Source organism: Octopus bimaculoides, chromosome 10 (assembly GCF_046866305.1).
Source record: "Octopus bimaculoides isolate indiv1 chromosome 10, ASM4686630v1, whole genome shotgun sequence".
In the NCBI taxonomy this organism is placed as follows: domain Eukaryota; kingdom Metazoa; phylum Mollusca; class Cephalopoda; order Octopoda; family Octopodidae; genus Octopus; species Octopus bimaculoides.
In genome coordinates this window covers 227,963-242,685 of record NC_142937.1, presented here as the reverse complement: position 1 = coordinate 242,685, position 14,723 = coordinate 227,963, and the positions used below count along the sequence as shown (strand labels likewise).

The 14,723-nt window shown below is 37.7% G+C and overlaps 1 protein-coding gene across 7 annotated transcripts in view; it reads right to left on the bottom strand.

Moving 5' to 3' along the window:
* LOC106872693 (serine/threonine-protein phosphatase 1 regulatory subunit 10) overlaps nt 1–14,723 on the bottom strand; it is a 156,092-nt gene that overhangs the window by 98,371 nt on the left and 42,998 nt on the right. The window lies entirely within an intron of this gene.

Here is a 14,723-nt window from a genome sequence, read left to right as displayed (position 1 = left end):
TGAATGTGTCAACGAATCTTTCTGCTAACCCATTTAACCTTGGATGGTATGGCAGAGTTAACACATGCTTCATCTGGACCGACTTACAGAATCTTTCGAACTCCTTCGCCGTGAAGTGTGTACCATTATCTGACATGATCGTATCTGGCATCCCATAACGAGCGAACAATTCTTCAAAGAAGTCAATAGTCACATTTGTGGTTGGCCATGAATATTTACACACTTCAGGCCATTTCAAATAGCTATCCACCATGATGATATAATAAGAGCCATTTATTAGTCCAGCAAAATCTGCATGAAGTTTAAACTCTGCTGAATCCGTTTTTGGCCATGGCTGTATCTGCACTGGGGGCACCTTTGCTGCCATAACACATCCCTTACATTGTTTTACCGGTCTCTCAATTTGCTTGTCCATATTCGACCTCATGAGGCTTTTCATCCGGGCAATCCCCAGATGTCTTACATGGAAGTCTTTCAATATTCTGTTTTGCAGTGTTTCAAGTATTACCACCCTTTGTGAATCCGTTTTTGGCCATGGCTGTATCTGCACTGGGGGCACCTTTGCTGCCATAACACATCCCTTACATTGTTTTACCAGTCTCTCAATTTGCTTGTCCATATTCGACCTCATGAGGCTTTTCATCCGGGCAATCCCCAGATGTCTTACATGGAAGTCTTTCAATATTCTGTTTTGCAGTGTTTCAGGTATTACCACCCTTTGTGAATCCGTTTTTGGCCATGGCTGTATCTGCACTGGGGGCACCTTTGCTGCCATAACACATCCCTTACATTGTTTTACCAGTCTCTCAATTTGCTTGTCCATATTCGACCTCATGAGGCTTTTCATCCGGGCAATCCCCAGATGTCTTACTTACATGGAAGTCTTTCAATATTCTGTTTTGCAGTGTTTCAAGTATTACCACCCTTTGTGAATCCGTTTTTGGCCATGGCTGTATCTGCACTGGGGGCACCTTTGCTGCCATAACACATCCCTTACATTGTTTTACCAGTCTCTCAATTTGCTTGTCCATATTCGACCTCATGAGGCTTTTCATCCGGGCAATCCCCAGATGTCTTACATGGAAGTCTTTCAATATTCTGTTTTGCAGTGTTTCAGGTATTACCACCCTTTGTGAATCCGTTTTTGGCCATGGCTGTATCTGCACTGGGGGCACCTTTGCTGCCATAACACATCCCTTACATTGTTTTACCAGTCTCTCAATTTGCTTGTCCATATTCGACCTCATGAGGCTTTTCATCCAGGCAATCCCCAGATGTCTTACATGGAAGTCTTTCAATATTCTGTTTTGCAGTGTTTCAGGTATTACCACCCTTTGTGAATCCGTTTTTGGCCATGGCTGTATCTGCACTGGGGGCACCTTTGCTGCCATAACACATCCCTTACATTGTTTTACCAGTCTCTCAATTTGCTTGTCCATATTCGACCTCATGAGGCTTTTCATCCGGGCAATCCCCAGATGTCTTACATGGAAGTCTTTCAATATTCTGTTTTGCAGTGTTTCAGGTATTACCACCCTTTGTGAATCCGTTTTTGGCCATGGCTGTATCTGCACTGGGGGCACCTTTGCTGCCATAACACATCCCTTACATTGTTTTACCAGTCTCTCAATTTGCTTGTCCATATTCGACCTCATGAGGCTTTTCATCCGGGCAATCCCCAGATGTCTTACATGGAAGTCTTTCAATATTCTGTTTTGCAGTGTTTCAGGTATTACCACCCTTTGTGAATCCGTTTTTGGCCATGGCTGTATCTGCACTGGGGGCACCTTTGCTGCCATAACACATCCCTTACATTGTTTTACCAGTCTCTCAATTTGCTTGTCCATATTCGACCTCATGAGGCTTTTCATCCGGGCAATCCCCAGATGTCTTACATGGAAGTCTTTCAATATTCTGTTTTGCAGTGTTTCGGGTATTACCTCCCTTTGTGCATATAATGATACAGCAGCACATACTGAATAATGCCTGGAACCTGCGTTCCGCTCATTTATATTATTTTTTGTGTTACTTTCCAACAATATTTTTAAAATCTTGATTATGAACATATCTTTTTCCAATTTCAATCTAATTTGTTCCGGCATTACTGGCAAATCACGTCCTCCATTGCACAAAATGTTCTTCAGTTCCATTTCTAGTTTTAATGATGCATTCACCGTGTCTTCAAAACGTGCCTTATATTTTGGAATTGGCCTAGACAACCTGTCTGCGTGTATCATTTTCTTTGATGGTAAAAACTCCATCTGAAAATCATAGTTCAGCAGGGTAGTCCCCCAGTGCTGGAAGCGGTTTGCTGAGTGAGTAGGGATGCCCTTTTTTTTTTAACCGAAAATAGACAGTAATGGTCAGTGATCAGTTTGCAGTGTAAACTTCCTACAGTGTAGGAATTTATGGAATCTCTTTACTGCGAAGATTAATGATAAAGCCTCCTTTTAGATCTGGCTGTAGTTTTTTTTTTCCTGCTACTAGGAGATCTCTTGATGCATGTGCAATAGCTTTGATTTTACCATCATTAAATTTATGCAATATCACCGCTCCTATACCATATTCACTACCATCCGATGCCACAATTATTTTCAGGTTTGGGTCAAAATGAGTTAATGATAACTCTGATGTTAACCTCTTTTTTAATTCCTCAAATGCTTTCTGACTTTGTTTGTCCAGTCTCATTTCGTGTCTTTCTTTAACAAATTATTCAACGGAGCTCTTAGCTCATACATTTTAGGTATGTACAGCAGGTATAACTTACCAGACCTAAAAATGCTTGTAATGTTGTCTTGTTAGTGGGAGCAGGCATATTTTTTATCGTGTTGACCCTAGAAGGTTCCAGTTTTCGTCCATTTTCATCGATCACTATTTTTGTTAAAAAAAAAAATTGCATTTATTTTCACTTACTTTAAATCCATGATCACTTATCCTTTTAAAAACATTTTTTATATGTTCAATATGCTGGTCCCTAGATTAACTTTTGATCAATATGTCATCCAAGTATGGGACCACAAATCTGCAAGTGTCCATCACTTGCTGAAATATTGCTGGTGCAACCTTAACCCCAAACGGCAGTCTTTTGAAATGGTACCACACCTTTATGAGTATTAATTGTTAATACTTTAGCACATTCCTCATCTACCAGTAATTGGAGGTAGACCTCTGACAAATCCAGCTTGGAAAAAATTTTCCCACCATTGCATTTAGCAAATATTTCTTCTGGATAATTGTAGTTTTTTAAACAATCATTAAGACCTGTTGAGAAGTCTGCACATACTCTTATTTCGTTGTTTTTCTTTCTTATATATGCAGTAGGAGCCACCCACTCTGAGTAGTCTACTTTTTCAATTACCTCTGTGTCTTCCAATCTTTTTAGTTCCTTCTCAATTTGATTTAACGCCGCAAAAGGCACATTCCTTTTTGGTTTGAATACTGGCACCACATTTTCTTTCAACTCAGACTTTAGTTTGATTTTTTTACACATTCCGAGTTCCTTCAAGAATACATCAGGGTACATCATTGTATTTTTAAATACCATTATTTTACTTTTATGCATCATTTTTGTTGCCGTATTAGTTATCAATATGTCTGAACCAGTATCTAATTGCATTTTGGTCAGACAAAAACCATTTATTTCTACAGACACAAATTTTCAGTTTTGTCTGGTATCATTTATTTTTGTTGAGTAGGCTTTCTTCTGTTTTACATTTTTCTTCAACCAACATTTTGACTGTCTATGCCCAATTTTACTGCACTTAAAACATCTTTTTATCTTTAAAGGGGCAATCTTTCTTAAAATGCAGGTTTCCACAGCCATAGCACAGTTTGGGATTTATATTTTTTTTTCTTTCTGTCCTTTCTTTACAAGTTTGTACATTATTATTCTTATTATTATTGTCTTCTATTTTCCTTGTACCTTCTCGGTGGTTTATTATTCGTTGGCATTCCTCAGCCACTTTCTGCAAGGTTAGCTTCTCATCTTCATCCAACTTTGACAAGACCATCCCTTGCATCGTTCTCTGAATATGTCTTCATAATGTCTGTAATACACGGTAAAAGTAGTGCCTTCATCCGGTTTGTACTGAAATTCTTCGATGGAGTTTGCAACCCCATCTGCTGAAAATGATTCTGTTGCATTTCTCAACTGCAGCAACAACTCTGTGAACTTCTGTAGTTGCTGCTGTTGCTGCTCTTGTTGTTTTACGACTGCTTTCAGTAACTTTTCCATTTCAGTACTATTTGAAACCTCATCGCCACTGTTGCATCGCACGTTCGACGTACAATATAACGGGATAATAATAATGTCCTCAAAAATCGTTCTACTCAAGATATTGGTAATAACCCTCGACAATGCGCAACTCTCGGCTTTACACTGCTCTGAAAGCTCTCTGCGTATGTCCATTTATATTGTGGCACAGTCCATTTGGAGCCAACCCATGGGGGTGTTCTACTTCCACACAACAGTATAATACACAGATGGCTATTCTAACTTAACACTGCCTCTACTGCATATAACAGGGATTTGTTTGACCAGGTGGCTATTTGCAATATAGGTGTATTTTTTCTTCAGTCTGTTACAACATATGGGAGGCAACAAACCTCATCTAAGCATGTGGCTGACTGTGAATACAACACTGACAAGGTCCAATGAGGCCAGACTTCATCCGGCATTCTCACTAGCCACTGCTGCAATGATTTTCAGCTTTCTCTAATATATATAGGCACAGGCTGTGTGGTAAGAAGTTCTGGATTCAGTCCCACTGTGTGGCACCTTGGGCAAATGTCTTCTGCTATAGTCTCGGGTGGACCAAAGTCTTGTGAGTGGATTTGATAGTAGAAAATGAAAGAAGCCCATCATGTTTGTTTGTATGTATGTCTATGTGTTTCTTTGTATGTGTTTGTCACCCCACCACCGTTTGACAACCAGTGTTGGTGTGTTTACGTCCCCATAACTTAATGGTTTGACAAAAGAGACTGATAGTATAAGTACTAAGCTTGAAACATAAGTCCTGGGGTCAATTTGTTCAACTAAAAGACTCTTCAAATCAGTGCCCCAGCGTGGCCAGAGTCTGATGACTGAAACAAGTAAAAGATAAAAGATATAAGGTTTCTGAACAGAGCATATCCATAAAATGTTATCTCTGAACAGATACCACAGTAAATCTGCCATTCAATGATGTATTTACATTATATATGATATATGCACACGCACACGCACACACACACACACACACTGGTATGAAAACATTTATACATATATGATATACAAAAATATATACATATATACTGATATTTAAACACTTCACTTTCCCTTCCCAAACCTGATATTCACTGTACTCAACTCTACCCCCATCTCTAATCATCTGTCACATTTTCACTTTAGCGCACATACCTACCCAACAACCTTTCTTCTATCATATTTCTCTCTCATATTTTCACCTAGTTCCTTGACCTCACATATCTCTCTCACTCTTTTCCAGACAAGGAAGCCATGTATTCATCTCTTTAGTTAAGAGACTTGCTCCTGTCCCTCTACCATACTTTCATATCCCCCCCATACTAAACCTCACTCAATGAAGGGATCTATTCTTGCAAGAACCTGGAGACCTCACCAATGCTGGTGCCACAAGAAAACATCCAGTACACTATGTGAAGTGGTTGACATTAGGAAAGGCATCCAGCTGTAGAAACCATGCCGAGGAAAACACTGGGACTTGGCACAGCCTTCTGGCTCATCAGTTCATGTTGAATCATTAAACCCATGCCAGCATAGAAAAAAGAGATGTTAAATGATGATGACGAGAACACACACACATATATATATATATATATATACTGATATATAAACATATGAGTATACGCATACATATATATGCACACACATATACAGATATACAAACGTGTGTGTGCATATACACATGTGTGTGTATGCATATATATATGTGTGTGTGTGTGTGTGTGTGTGTGTGTGTGTGTGTGTGTGTTTTTAGAAAAGAATTGATACAGGCAGAATATTTGAAGAAAGATTTTCTTAAATTTAAAAGAACTATATTAAAAGATTTTAAATACCAATTGACCCAGGTGCTATAGAAGGCAGTTTCCATGTTGAAGCAATTGTTTTTTTTTTATACAATTGTCAGTTTTTCAGACAAATGTTATTAGATAATTGGCAGCTATTTTTAGTAGCATTGTTGACTATTTCCAATTTAGTTTCAGGATTAAGGAGTCTTATGAAATTTTATTCTTTTCTGCTTTTGTAGTTGATCATTTTCTTGCTTCATTTTGAAAAGTGAGAATATCTTGAATTTTGCATTTACACAAATGTCTAGACAGGTCTTCTGCAGTACCCTATCATTGCCACTCAATGTAACTTCTTGAGATCATTTTTTTCTTTTCATCCCCTCATCCCAAGCCTCCTCCAGTCTCCATTCACTGAGAGTTATTGCCCATATCTGCGTAGTCTCTCTCCTCTTGCACACTACATCCAGTTCCTCTTATACCCTCTTTCTCACTCAGTTCATTTATACTTTGTTATTCATGCACACATCCAGTGACGCACGCTCACTCATTTCTTTCTAGCTTTCGTGCGTCTTCCACACTAAGGCTCACATCTTGCTATTGTGCAGCAGTGCACTTCACACACGAGCATCATATAATGTGCCCTTAATCTTAAAGCATAAGCACTTTGTCGAAAACAAAAGTAATAGCTTTCTAGTTTTCTGTACAAAAGCATGTCAGGCAATGAGAAAATATTACTTTGCTTGGAAAGAGATGAAGGTTGGCAACAGGAAGGGTTTCCAGCTGTACAAAATTTATCTTGATAAATTCTCTCAGCCCTTTGCAAGCATGGGAAAATGGACAAAATGATGATGATGATGATAATACATATGTATACAATTGTTAGTATTTGTGTGTTTGTTTGCATCTCTCTTGCTTTGTGCCTTCAAAACCATGTGAAAAAGGTAATCCATTACTTGAAAAATAGTAACGGTTAACAGCAGGAAAGGCACTGGACTATAAAACAATTGCCACAATACATTATTTACAATTGACGGATATTTGTCCTCATCTTGTTTGTTGTTAACACAACGTTTCGGCTGATATACCCTCCAGCCTTCATCAGGTGTCTTGGGGAAATTTCGAATCTGGGTTCTCATTCCTAAGGTATTTTTCGATGTTATTATTATTATTAAGGTCACTGCCTGGAATCAAACTCGGAATCTTGGAGTTAGTAGCCCGCGCTCTTAACCACTACGCCACATTCCCTTGGCGTAGTGATTAAGAGCACCAGCTACTAACCCCAAGATTCCGAGTTCGATTCCAGGCAATGACCTGAATAATAATAATAATGATGATGATGATGATGATAATGATAATGATAATAATAATAATAATAAAAATAATAATCATAATAATAATAATAATAATAATAATAATAATAATAATTTCCCCAAGACACCTGAAGAAGGCTGGAGGGTATATCAGCCGAAACGTTGTGACAAACAAGATGAGGACAAATATCCATCAATTGTAAATAATGTAAATAATTCCTCATCTTTTAAATATAGAACTGAATTGCCACAATATTCATCTAACCCTGTCAACTTGGAAAAATAGACATGAAAGCTTATGAACAGCCATATGTACAAACATATATATACACAAACATGATATATACATACACACACACACACACATATATATATATACATGCACACACACAAACATGTATATAGCTATATATACATTTCAAGGCAGTACCCCAGCATGGCTGCAGACTAATGACTGAAACAAGTAAAAGATAAGATATATATATATATATATATATATATATATATATATAATATGCATAGATAAGTAGAGTGGAAGGTGTGTCTATGAGAGTGGCAGTGGATGGGAGGGGTTTGGGGAATGTATGTGAAAAGTAGCTGGGTGTTATGTGTGTTTATGCAAAGAGTTGTATAAGTGTGTGTCTATCATGTCATCATGCCGGGTGCATATGTAATAAAAGAACAAAATGAGGAGTAGAAGCATGTACATTAGCAAATGCCTGAGTACATAAAAGGTGTGAATGTACAAGAGGAGTGGTCCATGGTAGTAGGTGTTTATAAGTTGTGTTACTGTATTGCAGGTGTGAAAGAATGAGGGATAGTAGAATCAGGTAGCAGAAGAGGAGGAGTGGGAGACAGGTGGGGCTCTGGAGAAGAAGGGGAGCAAGTGCATAGATCTGGACAGGTGTTAAAGTGCAAGTTAGAAAAGCTGAGGTGGTGCATTTAAACGAAATAACATATACCATTGACAAAAGAAGAGAAGTTCCTCTTCTTTTTGAAGGCACATGGTGGGACAACTGAAGTTGGAGATCAAATTAAAGATTGAGATGTATTGGGTAGAATGGTTAGCAGAGTAGAAATATCAAAACACAGGCTACTTGCAGCCAAGACAGATGTCCCTGGAGTTGCTCAACAATCCTGTCAGACAGTTCTGCAGACTGATGTAGAGCAAATTGCGAAAGAAACATTGCAGCACATATATGAGGTTACTAGAGGTGTGTCGGAAAGATTCCCTACTGTGAAAAGTGTGGTGGTTGGGTCCAGTGAGGGTATGGTGTTGGAAAGGACAAGGCAGTCGCAGCACAAAGACAAAAACACACTGCTGATGTCATCTTCATCAGATAGCTGGAGAAGTATTTCCCCTAGTGTAAGTCAATGTACCTAGCATTTGTAGACCTAGAGAAGGCACTCAAGAAGGTTTAACTGCTCTGTGATCAAGAGGTTGCTGAAGAAGCTACATGCAGATGAATGATTTATGAAGGACATGTATGCCATGTAGAGAGGTGCAGTCAGTAAAGTGAGGATTGGTAATGAGTATAGCAATGAATCGAGTGTGCAAGTAGGAGTCCACCAAGGCTCAGTTTTCAGTTCCCTGGGTCAAAGCAAAGGTCCAGTCTTTTGTTGGCTTCCTGGGAGCCTTTATCTTGTCTGTCTCTGGTGTGGGTAAGAATGACGAAGTTGTTGACTGCTTCACTTGTCTTGGCTGCATAATACATAACAGCATTAGCTGTAAATTTGAAATCTTATAATTATTTGGACGTGCCGGTGCAGTTGTGGACTCACTGGACAAGGGTGTTTGGCACTGCTGACATCTGAGCAGGAGGACAAAGGTTCAGGTCTTCAGGTCTCCAGTCCTTGCCTTGATCTACAGTTGGAAGACTTGGACACTGTCTGAAGCCCTAAAGTGTACCTGAACTCCTTCAGTACCAGAATACTTTTCAGGATTATGGGCTACCATTGGTCAAATTTTGTATCCAACCAACAACTATATTCAAAAACTGGGATGTGTTCTGTTACTTGTATGATTCAGGGGCATCAGCTTAGAATGTTTGGTCATATTGCTTGATTTTCCAAGTTGGATCTTGTGTGCTGTGTTATCCTCTTTGAGGATCTAGCTAGGGTGAGAGCAAGTCAGTTGGCCACATGCCTCATGGTCACATTGGACGAGAAGTATTTCAGAGTAATTGAAACTGACAGGGACACTGCTTGGAGGATCCAAGCAGGTGCCAACAAATGATGGATGCAGCAATATGCTACAACAGCAGATGCCTCACACTTGACCACACCTCCAAGCTATAAGAAAGGCGTTTAAGACTGGTTGTCAGTGGAAACCTCCAAATGCTGATGATCTAGTTCTTATAGCTAAATCTATAGAAGACATTCCAGACATATTAACAAAACCTAAAATCAAAAGGCTTTAAAGTAAAGTCATTCATTTTATGATTTTGTCCCCACTGTGGCGTTCTGTCTGTCCTTGTGCTGTCCCCTCTATGTTTGGCCCCTGTGGCTGGAAATAAAAATCGATAAATAGAATAGGACTCGGTTATCATCAAGAGAAATGGCTTTGCTCAATATACAGAAAAGAAGCAGGTAAAAATTCCATATAGTACACCTAATATAAAAAAATAGATGCACAATAGTTGCAATGGAATCACAAACTGGTTAACCAAGAAAGCAAACTTTTTATGTGATAGTTGCTTGGAAGTAATAAACAGTGAGAGCACATGAGAAATAGAATCTCTCAAGCACAAAAAAAGGCTCCCTGAAAATAGTCCGTTATTAAGGCAACCTAATTTGCAATGGAGTTAGATGTTCCAAAAGTATAGGAGCGAGAGTAAGAGCTGGCTAGAAAAAGCTTTGTTCATAACAAAAGGTTTCTCTCTCAGAAAAAAGGTAGTTTGTATGATGCTTGTGTATGAATTACAATGTTGTATGAGTGAAACATGGAGAATGTATGCAGAGAATCTGTGAAGACCAGAGAGAAATAAAGTATGCTCTGCTGGATGTGTAATGACAGTGTGCATAAACAATCGAGCACAAATGAATGGAGAGAAAAATTAGATAAAAGAAATCAGATGTGGTGGACAAGAAAGAAGACTTTGTTGGTAAGGACATGTGGTGCAAATAGAGGACAGCTGAATAAAGAAGAACAGAAGGAACATGTAGGAGGAGACAAGGGAAGACAGTTAATGAGATAGAGAAGACTGATTTCAGGGTGCTGAGCCTTAAGCCTTACAGAGGAGATAGAAAGATATTGATCGGGGAAATGCCCAACACCCTGTGTGAATGGCATATATGTTTGTATGCATGCATATGCATATATTTGAGTATCTTCCCTATTACATCTTTGTCAAGTCTAAATCTGTCATCTCCTCCATGCCTCTAATACCCCATTTTGCTTATCTCTCAATCACTCATTCCCCCTTCTACCCATCACTCACCGTCTCTCTACCTATCCTCTCATCTGTTTGCTGGATGATTCTGTTAGTGTCATTAATGAAAGAACAACCCATAACTACAAACCATCATCCTTTCAGGACTGCCACTCATCACTCCTCCTCCTCCTCTGAGCCACATTCTACAGACAGCTATCACTCGTTCTTACCACTGACTGTCTCCACACTCATTAGCTCACACAACCTTGCAACTAGCACCCACCCTTTCTAACTCTTCTATCACAACTCTCATCTTTTCATCTGGGACGTTTTACCTTGAGAATGTGCACATACAGCGTACTGAAGACACTCAAGCCATGTGCCATGCAAGGCAATCTCACTAGTGACAATGTCACACTAGAATGAACTTGTAAAATAGTTTACAAATAGCCAAGATGAAGGATCATGTGGACTACTTAATCATGTCTCTAGTACTTATGCCATAAAAAAATGTCACCTGGGGAGACTTGATAAAGTGGTCACTAAAAAGATGGGTATCCAGCCATACTGAGTTACATGTGAAACATGGGCCACTGATCTGTATGGGAAAGCATTAACTCTAAAAAGCAATGCCCACTTGTGCATTGGTTTTGGTACAACACTAAGTACACACACACACACGTATATATATATATAATAAAAACTTGACGATTGCAACTGAAGCAGCATTAAATTAAAAATAGTCATCCACGTAGCATATTTAGTGTATATACGCTGTTGACAGGTACAATGCTGTGAGAGAGAAAATTTCTTCATAGACATACTGCGTAAAAAACAATACATATTACAGTGAGGTAAACATCATCTCAGCAGTGACCTACAAGAATGTCAGATGCTTTTCAGCTTCATTTAGCCTTACCAATGACATGTACTTGCTACTTACATGCCTCAATAAATAGGAAACAAGGAATAACACATTCACTGACAGTACGGACAGCTACTAGACTAAATAAAAATATATTTTAATTTAAAGCTGTTTCAATTGTGTAGACCAACTTTTTATTCGGCTCAGTGGCAATACGTAATATCAGTAAATAAAAACTCAATGTATTACTTTCTGACTCACCTTTGTATATATATATATGTATTGTGAGTGAATATTTACTATATGTATATGTGTATATGATCATACAGATATTACAAGACATCTCTTTTGATACTTTAACATTTCACAAATACACCCACTCTCAACTGGTTCTCTATTGATACCAAAACGTGAAAAGACAGATTCATTTACAAGGGGTCTGAACCCAGCATACAAAGAGTAAAAAAAAAAATACACCAAGGCCCTCTCTCCAACACAATAATAATTTGACTAATTCAGCAATTCAATTCCATATACACAAATAGATAAACATAAAATGGATATTCAGTTTCAACACTGAATATTCAGTTATTCAACCAACTTAAATAGCTGCTCATTGAGTTATCATCATCATCGTCTTCATTTAACATCCATTTTCCATGCTGGCATGAGTTGGAGAGCTTGACAGGAGCTGGCAAGGCCAGGGGCCACACCAGGTTCCATAGTCTGTTTTGGCTTGGTTTCTATGGTTGGATGCCTTTCCTAACACCAACCACTTTACAGTGTACTGGGTGCTTTTTACATGGTACCATCATCAGTACTTTTTATGTGACACCACCACCAGTGCTTTTTATGTGACACCATTATCAGTGCACTTTATGTGGTAGTAGCACCAGTGCTTTTTACATGGCATCAGCACCAATGCTTTCTACAGACATGAGCATCTTTAATATAATCCTTAAAAATCATTAAATGTTTTGTTTGCTGATTTCTATATATGAATGAGTGTTCTGGCCCAGCTCTGAATGACTGGTGTCATCTGTCACCAATGAAGCAAATATCATGTCAAAATAACAATGTTTTTAGCACTCCTACAGCTAGTGCTGTCCAACATTATGATATATAACAATAGCCATAGGCACAGCCGTGTGGTTTTCAACCACATGGCTCTGAGTTCAGTCTCAATGCATGGCGCTTTGGGCAAGTAACCAAAGCCTTAAATGAAAATTGTAAGAATCTTTCTGTGTGTCTGTGTATATATACGTATATATATATATATATATATATATATATATATATATATATATATATATATATATATATATATATGAGGTATAAGAGTGTGAGTGTTTGTGTTAGTGTCCTACATGGTAAGTCATTCATTTCCAATATTCTGCATGAACATGTTTGGCCATGAGAAAATATTACCTTGCTTGGAAACAGAAGAATGTTGTCAACAGATAAGGGATTCAGTCTTAGAAAATGTGCCTCAATAAATTTCATCCCCACCATCAATGGAGAGGTGAATGTTAAAACAATGATAACAATGATACACCATCATTTTAATATGACACTCTTTCAAATGTATATATCTAATCACACACACACACACACACACCATTAGTGGCTTATTGATTAGTTAATACATGTAATTGAACAATAAAACACCTGACATCATCTGCTTTGATAATGAAAAAAATTTTAACTGAAATCCAATTTACAGAAAAAAATATAGAAAACAACTGCCAAACACTCAGCTGGTGTTACATACATCAGCATTACCAGTCACATAGGTAATAGTTTGAGTTTTTTAATGTCCATTGCAGAATGGAGAGGCAGGGGATAAGCCATGAACTATACCATTCAGTGATCATACACACATCCACACATTCAAATAATGTACACATGGAGGTTATATATTCATACAGGCACATAATAAATTACATGCAATGGAGATATAATGATTGAAATCTTATACTTTCAACAAATACAAGGCAGTATGTGTAGGGATGCACACCAAATGTATTTAAAAAAAAACAATTAAAAATCTTATGAACTCCCATCAAGTTAACATAGCTTTGTAAATAAAGGAAAAACAAGTCTCTTGTTTGCAACAGCTATTGCCTATTTTTGCTGTTTTCTTTTTTTTCTTTTGTATTTTGTTATTGACCATAAAATATACATGTTCTGTTTTATACAGCAGTGCAGAAGAATAATTGTACACAGATATAGAACAACTACTATCACATGAAATGTGATAGTAGTTGTTCTATATGTCTACAATCATTGATCATTGCAAGTAACAACATTTGGTATACTTCTACAAACTAATGTATGTATATATAATAACAAAACCCCACTCAATTATAAACATCATATGAGGTCAGCCTGCATATTTTTAATTTATTTTACATCCCTGTTTTTCATGAGAGCAAATGTAACATTTTTTGATTTTGTAAATTTTGATATTTGCATAATATCAGAACAAGAAGGTTTATAGTTGGATGCCTTTCATCCTGCCAACTATCTAACTGTGAAGCAAAACTTATGTAACCAAAGTAAATAGAGCTAAGATCTTGATTACAGTATAACATCAGTTATATAGGGACAAGGTCACAAATTTAGAGGGAGGGACTAGTCAATTATATCAATTCCAGTACTTGGTAGGTATTTATTTGCTCAAAGCTTGTTGGATGACAGGCCAAGTTGACCTCGGTCGGTTTTGAACTTAGAATGTATAAAGACAGAACTATATATTGAAAAGCATTGTCAGCCTCTCAACCTAAACTGTGGCCAATCCACAGCCACTTTGACAGTAAAATAAGACTGTGGCCATAGTCCAGCACTTTAACTTCATAGCTATTAACATTTGTATGCAAAAACAAATAGCTGAAGATTTCACACTAGAGAAGAAATGCATCATAAACATCATAACTATCAGGTTGTATGAACTTCATCTTCTCCGAGTCTCTTTAAATGCTGGAAATCTTTATTCAGATTTGATAAATATTTGGTAGAAGTTCAACGTGTGAAATTTTAATACATAAACTCTCATGGAGTACCAATAAACTGGTACCTAAAGACAGTGTATCACTCAAGAATTCAAGTCACCACAACTCTAAAAACTTTCCACAAAACAAAATATTA